General features: G+C 37.3%; 1 protein-coding gene across 1 annotated transcript in view; it reads right to left on the bottom strand.

Annotated features, from left to right (window-relative positions):
• Nucleotides 1–13,480, bottom strand: part of LOC126175632 (WD repeat-containing protein 75) — a 193,461-nt gene that overhangs the window by 132,343 nt on the left and 47,638 nt on the right. The gene's annotated exons all lie outside the window — the stretch shown is intronic.

Genomic DNA, 13,480 nt, shown 5'->3' with positions numbered 1-13,480 from the left:
GGGAAGCAGGGGTAGAGAAGAGAATGAGACAGGGTTGTAGCCTATCCCCAACATGATTAAATCTGTATACTCAGCAAGCACTAAAGGAGACAAAAGAAAAATTTGGAGCAGGAATTAAGGTCCAGAGAGAAGAAATAAAAACCTTGAGATTTGCAGATGAAATTTTAATTCTGTCAGAGTCAGCAAAGAACTTGGAAGAGCAGTTGAACGGAATGGACAGTGTCTTGAAAGGAGGGTATAAGATGAACATCAACAAAAGCAAAACAAGGATAATGGAATGTAGTCGAATTAAATCGGGTGATGCTGAGGGAATTAGATTAGCAAAAGAGATACTTAAACTAGTAAAGGAGTTTTGCTATTTGGGGAGCAAAATAACTGATGATGGTCGAAGTAGAGAGGATATCAAATGTAGACTGGCAATGGCAAGGAGAGCGTTTCTGAAGAAGAGAAATTTGTTAACATCGAGTATTGATTTAAGTGTCAGGATGTAGTTTCTGAAAGTATTTGTATGGAGTGTAGCTATGTATGGAAGTGAAACGTGGATGATAAATAGTTTGGACAAGAAGAGAACAGAAGCTTTCAAAATGTGGTGCTACAGAAGAATGCTGAAGATTAGATGGGTAGATCACATAACTAATGAGGAGGTATTGAATAGAATTGGGGAGAAGAGGAGTTTGTGGCACAACTTGACTAGAAGAAGGGATCGGTTGGTAGGACATGTTCTGAGGCATCAAGGGATCACCAATTTGGTACTGGAGGGCAGTGTGGAGGGTAAAAATCATAGAGGGAGACCAAGAGATGAATACACTAAGCAGATTCAGAAGGATGTAGGCTGCAGTAGGTACTGGGAGACTAAGAAACTTGCACAGGATAGAGTAGCACGGAGAGCTGCATCAAACCAGTCTCATGACTGAAGACCACAACAACAACATACGCGCACACACACAAACACATGCACTCCCCCCCCCAACTAACACATGTACACCATGTTCCACACACCATGTCCTGAAGAAAAACCCTAATGGAAGAGGAATAAATTAACACAAACAGACATAAGTTGCTATATTTAAACTGAGCTTGCATGGACTGCAAACAATTATAATGAGATTTGCATGAAAACCTACTTTGGAAAAAAGGCGAAAACTGCTATCACCGTATGTTGTATTATATATACTCTAATTAAAACTGCTTGTTATTTAATGTTTCTCATGTGGCACGACAGCATTAACACTGCCTGAAGCTCCTGCATGGTTATGGGTGACAGATGCAGTGCTTCACTTCAAAAGTAATGTTACTTATATTTTTTGGGTCTGTACCACAAATGGTAAAAACAGAATCATTATAGGATCACTTTGTTGTCTGTCTGTCTGTCTGTCTGTCTGACAGTTAAGACATCTTTTTCACAGGAACGAGTAGAGATATCAAGTTGAATTTTATATCACATACTGGGGTCTACAGTCTTTGGAATGTAAAAAATTTAAGCTTCTGAGTCAATATAATCAAGAGATACAGCCATTTATGTCATATTTCGGTTCTCACAAACTCACTCCTCAAAACCTATAGGTTACTTCTCCTTGACCTAGAATCATGAAATTTGGCAACAATAACTGCTTCACAGTACAAATAAAGGGAAGAATCTGAAAACCACAAAAAAATATTTTTGCCATTTGCTGTTCATCTGTCTGTCTGACTGACTGACAATTCAGACCCCTTTTTCACAGAAACAACTAAGGGCACCCAGTTGAAATCTATATCAGATGCTAAAGTCTACAGTCCGTGGCAGTGTAAAAATGTTAAGCTTCTAAATCAGTGTAATCAACAGATACAGCTATTTATGTCACATATTTTGATAAACGCAAACTCACTTGCCACAGAAATCTATATATTAGGTTGGTGAATAAGTTCCTATTATTTTTGTTTTGCAAGCTGGTATTCCAGTTGCTATGGGTTTATTTATCGATTTTCATATTTTTTGTAGTTAACTGTTGCTTTAAGTTTACATATTGCCACTTTGAGATAATGGTGGGGCTGTGTATACTACGTAATGGTGTGCCAAGTGGGGGAAATCAGAACATTTCCAATACATTCTTCTGTCAGTTCAACACAGGGGTGACAGCAGCAAAGGCAGCCAAAAACATTTTTGTTGTGTATGGTGATAAAAGCTATTGGATAGAGCACAGCAAGGAAATGGTTTATCTCATTTTAAGAAGGGTTGCTTTGACATTTGTGACTCTCTCCACTCAGGAAGACCTTCGCAGTTTGATGATGATTATTTACACATATTAATCCATAAAGACCCACATCAGTGTACCTTAGAACTAGCAAATGTGATGAACTATGATCATTCCACCCACATGCAACATTTGCATGCAATGGGAAAAGTTCAAAAATCAGGAGTATGGGTACAGCATCATCTAAACCAAAATTATAAAAATCAGTGGATGGCTATATGTGCATCTCTGGTTGCTCTCTGGTTGGCTTGTGAACAACATGGCCATTCCTATCCTGTGCCATTACTGACGACAAGAAATGGTGTCTTTATGCTAACATAAGAAGAAAAACAGGGATGTTTGAGCCAAAAAAAAGCAGCAACTCCCCATACAAAGACGTGCTTGCATCCACAATAGATAATGTTATGCATCTGGTACAACAGAGACGGTGTGGTATACTACAAATTGCTTCCACAAGGTGTAACCATCACTGCTGACATTTATTATCAACTGCGGCATCTTGCAGATCCAATCCAAGAAAGACAACCCGAAGAGTGCATGAAGTGGTGCTACTCCACAATAACGCCTGCCCGCATTCTGTTAGACTGACAAAAAACACCACACAGGAGTTGGGTTGGAAGTCATTCTGCACCAGTGTTATTCACCTGATATTGTGGCCTCAGATTTTCACCTTTCCTGCTCTCTATCAAACAATCTTCAAGCAAGTTTCTTTCTGGATGAAAATGAGCTCCAAACATGGCTTGATGAGTTCTTCACCTCAAAACCACGTGATTTTTACAGTCATGGAATTGAAAAGTTAACCTAGCATTGGCAGATTACTGTAAATAACAAAGAAGAATATACTACTGGTGAATTACTGATAACTAAGTTCTCTGTTATGTGTATCTGTTGTTTTTATTAAACTTATGGAAAAACACTATGAATGAATGCACCAACTCAATATACACGTGGTGGTCTAGTGGTAAAGCATGTGCCTAAATACTGAGAGATCGTGGGGTCAAACCTCACATGCACCACGGATTTTTCAGGCTGCATTTTTACCTAGCCTTTGTCTCTCAACAATGTGAGCAATTGTGTGAAACAACAAGTGGTTTAGATTCCACATTAAACTGTGGGTCCCCTTTCCCCAGTTGGATAAACAGGGTAGGCTAGGAACACGCAACTCGTCAAGGTGGTGTCCAATAGAAACACTTGTGCCAAGCCATAGAGACACACAAAATTATTATTATTATTATTATTATTATTATTTATTATTATCTTCTTTCCTTTCTCAGACCTTAGGTCTGGTTAAAAATGGAAAGTGACGCAGACCTTGATCAAGCGTGACTTCCTTTTAACTGTATGGTATATGTTATATTGCATTTAGGAACTTCCGAGTGATTGAACATGTATCAATAATTACGGATTTCTGTAGTTGTATATATAAGTTTGGATGTAGCTGTATTGCATTGATGTACTGGTGGATATTGTGTGGTATGACTCCTGTAGTTGATAGTATAATCGGTATAATGTCAACTTTATCCTGATGCCACATGTCCTTGACTTCCTCAGACAGTTGGATGTATTTTTCAATTTTTTCTCCTGTTTTCTTCTGTATATTTGTTGTATTGGGTATGGATATTTCGATTAGTTGTGTTAATTTCTTCTTTTTATTGGTGAGTATGATGTTAGGCTTGTTAAGTGGTGTTGTTTTATCTGTTATAATGGTTCTGTTCCAGTATAATTTGTATTCATCATTCTCCAGTACATTTTGTGGTGCATACTTGTATGTGGGAACGTGTTGTTTTATTAGCTTATGTTTTATGGCAAGTTGTTGATGTATTATTTTTGCTACATTGTCATGTCTTCTGGGGTATTCTGTATTTGCTAGTATTGTACATCCACTTGTGATGTGATCTACTGTTTCTATTTGTTGTTTGCAAAGTCTGCATTTATCTCTTGTGGTATTGGGATCTTTAATAATATGCTTGCTGTAATATCTGGTGTTTATTGTTTTATCCTGTATTGCAATCATGAACCCTTCCGTCTCACTGTATATATTGCCTTTTCTTAGCCATGTGTTGGATGCGTCTTGATCGATGTGTGGCTGTGTTAGATGATACGGGTGCTTGCCATGTAGTGCCTTCCCCTTCCAATTTACTTTCTTCGTATCTGTTGATGTTATGTGATCTAAAGGGTTGTAGAAATGGTTATGAAATTGCAGTGGTGTAGCCGATGTATTTATATGAGTGATTGCTTTGTGTATTTTGCTAGTTTCTGCTCGTTCTAGAAAGAATTTTCTTAAATTGTCTACCTGTCCATAATGTAGGTTTTTTATGTCGATAAATCCCCTTCCTCCTTCCTTTCTGCTTAATGTGAATCTTTCTGTTGCTGAATGTATGTGATGTATTCTATATTTGTGGCACTGTGAACGTGTAAGTGTATTGAGTGCTTCTAGGTCTGTGTTACTCCATTTCACTACTCCAAATGAGTAGGTCAATATTGGTATAGCATAAGAATTTATAGCTTTTGTCTTGTTTCTTGCTGTCAATTCTGTTTTCAGTATTTTTGTTAGTCTTTGTCTATATTTTTCTTTTAGTTCTTCTTTAATATTTGTATTATCTATTCCTATTTTTTGTCTGTATCCTAGATATTTATAGGCATCTGTTTTTTCCATCGCTTCTATGGAGTCACTGTGGTTATTCAATATGTAATCTTCTTGTTTAGTGTGTTTTCCCTTGACTATGCTATTTTTCTTACATTTGTCTGTTCCAAAAGCCATATTTATATCATTGCTGAATACTTCTGTTATCTTTAGTAATTGGTTGAGTTGTTGATTGGTTGCTGCCAGTAGTTTTAGATCATCCATGTATAGCAAATGTGTGATTTTGTGTGGGTATGTTCCAGTAATATTATATCCATAATTTGTATTATTTAGCATGTTGGATAGTGGGTTCAGAGCAAGGCAGAACCAGAAAGGACTTAATGAGTCTCCTTGGTATATTCCACGCTTAATCTGTATTGGCTGTGATGTGATGTTATCTGAATTTGTTTGGATATTAAGTGTGGTTTTCCAGTTTTTCATTACTATGTTTAGGAACTGTATCAATTTAGGATCTCTTTGTATATTTCCAATATCTGTAGTAACCATGAGTGGGGTACACTATCAAAGGCTTTTTGGTAATCAATGTATGCTTAGTGTAGCGACCTTTGTTTAGTTTTAGCTTGATATGTCACCTCTGTATCTATTATCAGTTGCTCTTCACATCCTCGTGCTCCTTTGCAGCAGCTTTTTTGTTCTTCATTTATAATTTTGTTCTGTGTTGTATGTGTCATTAATTTCTGTGTAATGACTGAAGTTAATATTTTGTATATTGTTGGTAGGCATGTTATGGGGTGATATTTAGCTGGGTTTGCTGTGTCTGCTTGATCTTTAGGTTTCAGATTTTATTTATTTATTTATTTATTTATTTGTAATTAAGCTGGGAAAGAATCAACAGAGTTCAAGATCTACTTGCACTTGTCAGGCTTTTTTCTGGAGCAATGCTGGCATTACTGGACTTAAGATAGCTACCTTATCTACAACATAAGAGGTCTGTTAAAAAAAAAAATATGGAACATTCATAATTTCGCATTAATGGTGTGTTGAAGCAAAATGCGGTTGGCATACCTACAAATGCCTGTGTTTAATGTGTAATTGGCAGAAGTTTCATTGTTGTATATCTGTTTGTCATTGTTCAGTGCTGTATTCAACGAGAGTGTTGCATAACAAGAGTGTTGCATAACACAGTTTGTGAATTTCGAGATGACAGAGTTAGAGAAGCAATGCATCTGCATTAAATTATACATGAAACTCCCAAAAACCTTTACAGAGACACACCAAATGCAGCAGGAAGCCTACAGTGATGAGTGCTTAAGCCATACTCAGCATTATGAATTGTTCACACAGTTTAAAAAGGACCAGACAGAAGTTAAAGATGACCCTCATTCACGACATCTATCAACGATGCTTGTCAGGAACATCAATGAAATTATGCATGCCATCTGAAGACTGACTATCCACGAGATTACAGAAGAATGTAACATTTCAGTTGGATCATGCCATGAAATCCTGACACAGCATTGTGGAATGCATCATGTTGCCGCCAAGTTTATCCCAAGGCTCACGAGTCAAGATAAGAAAGACCTTTGCCAAGCAATCTGTGAAGAGCTTTTGGATCACGCAAATGAGAACAAGATGTCCCTTAAAAGAATCATAGCTGGTGATGAGGCATGGGTCTATGGTTATCAAGTTGAGACTAAGGTTCAATCTTCACAATGGGTCAGGGAAGGTTCTCCAAGACCAAGAAAAACTAGTCAGATCACATCAAAAGTCAAAGCCAGACTGATAGTTTTCTTTGAAGGGTTGGTTCATCATAAGTTTATGACACAGAGACAAACTGTTAATCGATGGTGCTATCAGGACGTGTTGCAACACCTGCGAGAAAATATGAGAAGTAAACGGCCTGAAATGTGGAGAGATAATTCACGGCTCTTGCACCACGATAATGCACTCACACATTCATTCCTGTGGATGGGTGATTATTGTGCAAAAAACAAAATCACTGTGCTGCCTATCCTCTGTATTCTCCAGACTTGGCCCCTGAGGACTTTTTTTTAATTTCCAGAGTTGAAAACCCCACTGAAAGGACTAATATTTGCAAAAATAGACAAGATAAAACAAATTCGCAGGCGGCGCTTTGCGCAGTCCAGGAAGAGGCATACCAAGGCTGCTTCTGGAAACAGTGTTGGGAGTTGTATATCAAATGTGGAGGAGAGTATTTAAAAGGAGGCCATTCACAATAAGTAAAAGGTAAGTGTAAAAAATTTTGTGGGCAAAGTTCCAGAATTTTCTGAACAAAACTCATACATCTGGGACTGTGACTTATAAAGTGACAAGGTCTAGTAAGTACTTTTTTCAGTACGAGATCAATGGTAACTACTAAACATTGTTTTTCTATCAAGAAAAATAGATTGAAACCTTATCCTTATTAGCTAGGGACCTGAAAAATGTAGCCCCTGTTTTGGGTGAAACTAGTTTTTTTTATTATAAACATAAATATAAAAGTTTGCCACACTACATGCCTGAAGACAAAATTGATCATAAAAAGAGACAGAGAAGGTGATTGGAGCTGAAATGATCATGACAACGATGATGATGATAATAATAATAATGAAGAAGAAATAGTTTTACCCTCTATAGTAAGAGTTTTTGAGTGAATGTTTGCTTTTGCAAAAAACATTTCATGGGCATTCATAGCCATGCAGTCTATACTTGACAAAGCAACATAACACTGGAAAGATATAAGAGTAGAAATGGAACTGATAATAGATCTATTCACACTTTACAGGAAGATTCTCAGTGTGGTCAGGAAGATTCTCAGTGTGGTTGAAATACTTTGACCAGTTTTGTTTTCCAGACATGCACCATTGCCGCAAGCAAACAAGAACTTAGATTGCTGAACAGGAGCGGAATTGTGCAGGGGAATAGGCCCCATCTCCCATTTGCAGTGCAGCCAGCCTTCACACAAGTTCTATGTTTCTGTGAAAACAGAATTGATGCACAGTCATACAGATTGGCAATCCCACAATCGCACAATTGGTTGATGAGGTGGCAGCATCATAAACAAGGTAGCTCACGATGTATCAGTACTGGTATCTTACACAACCATAGTTCAGAACATCCCCCACCTAAATCTGTCATGTTAAAGTATCTGCATGACACCAATTTTAGCTTGCAAACATACATATGCATTCTTTATTACAAGAAGCTAGATCCAACAGCTGAGCCCTACATTGCCATATGTGGCATGTACCTTATAGAGAGCTTTCAACCACCCACAGTGAACATGGTTTCAAAGTGTAACTTACAAATGTAAGCGCTTTGATACATAGCTGAATTCGCACATTGGTGCACTTTGCAAACACGGTTTGCATACATTCTCTTTTCAATTTGGGCTTCACCAGACGAATACCTATAGTCAAAAAAGTTTACTTTTTGAATTTTTATATGTACAAAATAACACAATTTCAAACTATCTCTGATAAAACAGTGCATCTGGATACAATTTATTATGGAACATCTAAATTTGTATTTCCACATGCTGAGGCAGAATTTGCGTCTGTATTCATGTTTATCGCAAACAAAGATGTTTCAGGTTCCTTTTAATAACTACTGGCATGAAGAATTACTACAATTATTGGCAGATTTTGTAAATTTGAAAACAAATAATTTTCAAACCAATTAAAAAAATGTATTATGATTAATTTCTTGATAGTGCTAGGCCATAATATTTTATCGTACAAGAAACTGACAGCCAGAAACAACATGATGGCGTATGCTAACACATAGAAAGAAATTATTTACCACCTTTGAGAAAGGAAGGAGGTGGGGAGGGGGGGGGGGGGCGCAGGGGTAATTCATACTCCCATGTTATCACTCCAATATTTTGTTAAAGTATGACCAGCTGGTACCCATATTTCACTGATCCGAATCACGATTTCAAAATTGAAATCTTTTACTTCTCGCAAGAATCCAAATCACCATATGGCTATATCTGCTCACTCTGTCAACATTTTATGACCAGAAATTATTGTGCATTTGAAACCAAAAGTCTTGAGGACACATCTTAATGATGATTTACTGCCCTTAAAAAGTTTGGACTCACATAGTGTGGTAGGAGGATTATCTGCAGTATGATGCATTCAAAGCTGATAATAACAGTCAATGCTACACTGAATTGCATCTTGTGTCAAAGGATCCAGAACAGTTGCGTGTTTCTAAACATTTCTCTTCTTACTTGGTCTATCATGGTTTGCAAGTCCTGTTTCAGTGTTCTCTTCCATGTATTTTCACTGCCAATACCACACTGTCATTCACCCTGTACCAATTCCAGCTCAGCTGATGTGGCTGGTATGATAAGTTTGCCCATCTCTTATTTTTAAAAGTATTCACACAGGAATTGTCATGATTATCCTTTAAAAGCAATTCCTTGCGTGCCTTTCTTTGCTATTGTGTTTGGATCCTAAAGCTTGAGTCTGCCTTGTTTTATTTTGTATTTCAACAGACATGATAAAGGCACCAAAAATAGTAACAGAAATATAGCAAACAGTAAGTTATAAGTCAAAACATCTGAAACAGAGCACCCTCGTAGTATACAATGCACTACTCATCACTGTTGGGAGCACAGTAGCAATGGAGGAAATTGCTGCATTGTGATGGGGAGAGCTCTGATTGGAGGAAATCAGACTGGAAGAATGAAGTGTCAAGTAATTAATTATTTTAAACAGATTATAATTACATATTGTACACCTCCTCCTCCTCCTCCTCCTACTACTACTACTACTACTACTACTACTACTTCTTACCACTACCAATACTGCTGTTAATTTAATTATTATGAATACATTGATGATTGTCAAAGAATGAAATTTATCTTAAAGACATAAAATGAGTGGCAACAAGTTGAGGTCACAAGGAAGGTAATAAAATTTCTATAAGTTTCTTTATTATGGGACCTGCAGCATATATTATATCACAATAGGACATTATGCAGAGAATTACTAGACAGTATATTGTTTCATATTTTATTTTTGTATATAAGCTTGTCTCGGCTTAACAGCCTTCATCAGTATATGTCCTGATGTTTTAGATGGGCATATGTTAACTAGAAGTAAACTATTACTGCTTCCATAGTTGTTGTATGTAATATTTTTTCAGTGACATTTTAAAATTGTTCAATTCTTTGATGTTGATTGTATATTACAATAAGTTTTTATTATTTTGATGGTCGTAGATAAATATCTGTGAGTAAAGAACTAGTTTCCAAATTTGAATGTCTACAACTATAAAAATAATGAAAAACTTATTATAATACATATGCAACATCAAATCAGTGAACAACTTTAAAAATGTTACTGAAAAAAATATTATGTCCATCAACCAAGGACAGCAGCAACAGTATACCCAAAGTTGACATATGTCCATCTACACTGTCAGGATATACACTGATGAAGCAATAAAAACAAACTTAAGATTATATGTCGTCGTCTTCCATCCAAAGACTGGTTTGATGCAGCTCTCCATGCTACTCTATCCTGTGCATTCCTCTTCATCTTCAAGGAACTACTGCAACCTACATCCTTTTGAATCTGCTTACTCTATTCATCTCTTGATTTCTCTCTTCAATTGCCCCCTCCCCCAACACAAGGTTGTGCCACAAATTTCTCTTCTGCCAAATTCTATTCAGTACCTCCTCATTAGTTACATGATCTACCTATCTTATCATCAACAGTCTTCTGTAGCACCACATTTCAAAAGCTTCTATTCTCTTCTGTTTACCGTCCATGTTTCACTTCCATACATGGCTACACTCCATACAAATACTTTCAGGAAATACTTCCCGACACTTAAATCTATACTCAATGTTAACAAATTTCTCTTCTTCAAAAATGCTTTCTTGCCATTGGCAGTCAACATTTTATATCCTCTCTACTTTAACCATCATCAGTTATTTTGCTGTCCAAATAGCAAAACTCATCCACCACTCTAAGTGCCTCATTTCCTAATCTAATTCCCTCAGCATCACCTGATTTAGTTCAACTACATTCCATTATCCTTATTTTGCATTTGTTTATTTTCATCTTGTACTCTCCTTTCAAGACACTGTCCATTCCGTTCAACTGTTCTTCCAAGTTCTTTGCTGTCTCTGACAGAATTAACATTTCATCTGCAAACCTCAAGGTTTTTATTTCTTCTCTCTGGACCTTAATTCCTACTCCAAATTTTTCTTTTGTCTCCTTTAGTGCTTGCTCAGTATACCGATTTAATCATGTTGGGGATAGGCTACAACCTGGCTCATTCTCTTCTCAACCACTGCTTCCCTTTCATGCCCCCTGACTTGTCTAACTGCCATCTAGTTTCTGTACAATTTGTAAATTGCCTTTCGTCCTCTGTGTTTTACACGTGCCACCTTCAGAATTTGAAAGAGAGTATTCCAATCAACATTGTCAAAAGCTTTCTCTAAGTCTACAAATACTATAAATGTAGGTTTGCCTTTCCTTAACCTACCTTCTATGAGAAATCATAGGGTCAGTATTGCCTCACGTGTTCCTACATTTCTCCAGAATCCAAACTGGTCTTCCCCGAAGACAGCTTCTACTTGTTTTTCCATTCTTCTGTAAAGAATTCATGTTAGTATTTTGTAACCGTGACTTATTAAACTGATAGTTTGGTAATTTCCACACCTGTCAACACCTGCTTTCTTTGGAATTGGAATAATTATATTTTTCTTGAAGTCTGAGGGAATTTCGCCTCTCTCATACATCTTGCTCACCAGATGGATGAGTTTTGACATGGTTGGCTCTACCAAGGCTATCAGTAGTTCCAATGGAATGTTGTCTACTACCAGGGCCTTGTTTCAACTTAGTCTTTCAATGCTCTGTCAAATTCTTCACGCAGTGCCATATGTCCCACCCCATCTTCATCTACATACTCTTGTACAGACCCTCTATACACTCCTTCCACCTTTCTGTTTCCCTTCTTTGCCTAGGACTGGTTTTCCATCTGAGGTCTTGATATTCATACAGCTGCTTCTCTTTTCTCCATAGGTCTCTTTGTTTTCCTGTAGGTGGCATCTTTCTTACCCCTAAAGATATGCTTCTATATCTTTACATGTGTCCTCTTGTCAATCCTGTTTAGCCATTTTGCACTTCCTGTTATCTCATTTTTTAAACATTTGTATTCTCTTTCACCTGCTTCATTTACTGCATTTTTACATTTTCTCCTTTCATCAGTTAAATTCAATACATCTTGTGTTACCCAAGGATTTCTACTAGCCCTCGTCTTTTGACCTACTTGATCCTCTGCTGCCTTCACTATTTCATCTCTCAAAGCTACTCATTCTTCTACTGTATCCCTTCCCCCCGTTCCTGTTAGATGTTCCCTAAAGCTCCCTATGAAATTTCCGACAACCTCTGGTTCTATCAGTTTATCCAGGTCCCATCTCCTTAAATTCCTACATTTTTGCAGTTTCTCCAGCCTGATCAAACCAATCATAACCAATAAATTGTGGTCAGAATCCACATCTGCCACTGGAAATGTCTTACAATTTAAAACCTAGTTCCAAAATTTTTGTCTTACCACTATATAATCAATCTGAAATCTTCTGGTGTCTCCAAGTCTCCTCCACATATACAACCTTCTTTAATTATTCTTAAATCAAGTATTACCTATGAATAAATTATGTTCTGTGCAAAATTCTGCCAGGGGCTTCCTCTTTCATCCCTTTCCCCAGTCCATATTCACCTACTACTTTTCCTTTTCTTCCTTTCCCTACTATCAAATTCCAGTGCCCCACAACTATCAAATTTTCATCTCCCTTAACTATCTGAATAATTCTTTTGTTTTATCTCATCATACATTTCTTCAGTCTCTTCATCGTCTGTGGAGCTAGTTGGCACATAAACTTGTACTACTGTGGTGTGTGTGGGCTTCATGTCTAAATTGGCTACAATAATGTGTTCACTGTACTGTCCATTGTAGCTTATCCGATTTCCTGTTTTTTTTTTTTTATTCATTACTAAACCTGCTCCAGCATTACACCTATTTTATTTTGTATTTATAGCACTGTATTCACCTGTATCTCCTGCCACTGAATTTCACTAACTCCCATTATATCTAACTTTAATGTATCCATTTCCCTTTTTAAATGCCGTAACTTTCCTGACTGATTAAGGGATCTGACAATCCACACTTCTATCCGCAGAATGCCAATTTTGTTTCTTCTGATAATGATGTCCCGCCTGAGTAGTCCCTGCCCGGAGATCCAAAGGGGGACTATTTTACCTCTGGAATATTTTAATCAAGAGGATGCCATCATCACTTAACCATGCAGTAGAGCCGCATGCCCTTGGGAAAAATTACGGCTGTTTCCCCTTGTTTTCAGCTGTTCACAGTACCAGCACAGCAAGGCCGTTTTGGTTGACTGTTGTCTCTGTAAATACTGAAAAGGCTGCTGCCCATCTTCAGGAACCACACGTTTGTCTGGCCTCTCAACAGATACCACTCCATTGTGGTTGCACCAATGGTACGACTATCTGTATTGCTGAAGCATGCCAGCCTCCTCACAAATGGCAAGATCCATGGTTCATGGGATTACATAATAAACTAAAACATCAATCAGGTTACTGTCTACTAATTCTCTGCATAAAGAGAATAGAATTTGGAATCT

The sequence above is a fragment of the Schistocerca cancellata genome, chromosome 3, assembly GCF_023864275.1.
Source record: "Schistocerca cancellata isolate TAMUIC-IGC-003103 chromosome 3, iqSchCanc2.1, whole genome shotgun sequence".
Lineage (NCBI taxonomy): Eukaryota > Metazoa > Arthropoda > Insecta > Orthoptera > Acrididae > Schistocerca > Schistocerca cancellata.
The sequence above is the reverse complement of the archived record's forward strand: the minus strand, read 5'-3'. Positions and strand labels throughout refer to the sequence as shown.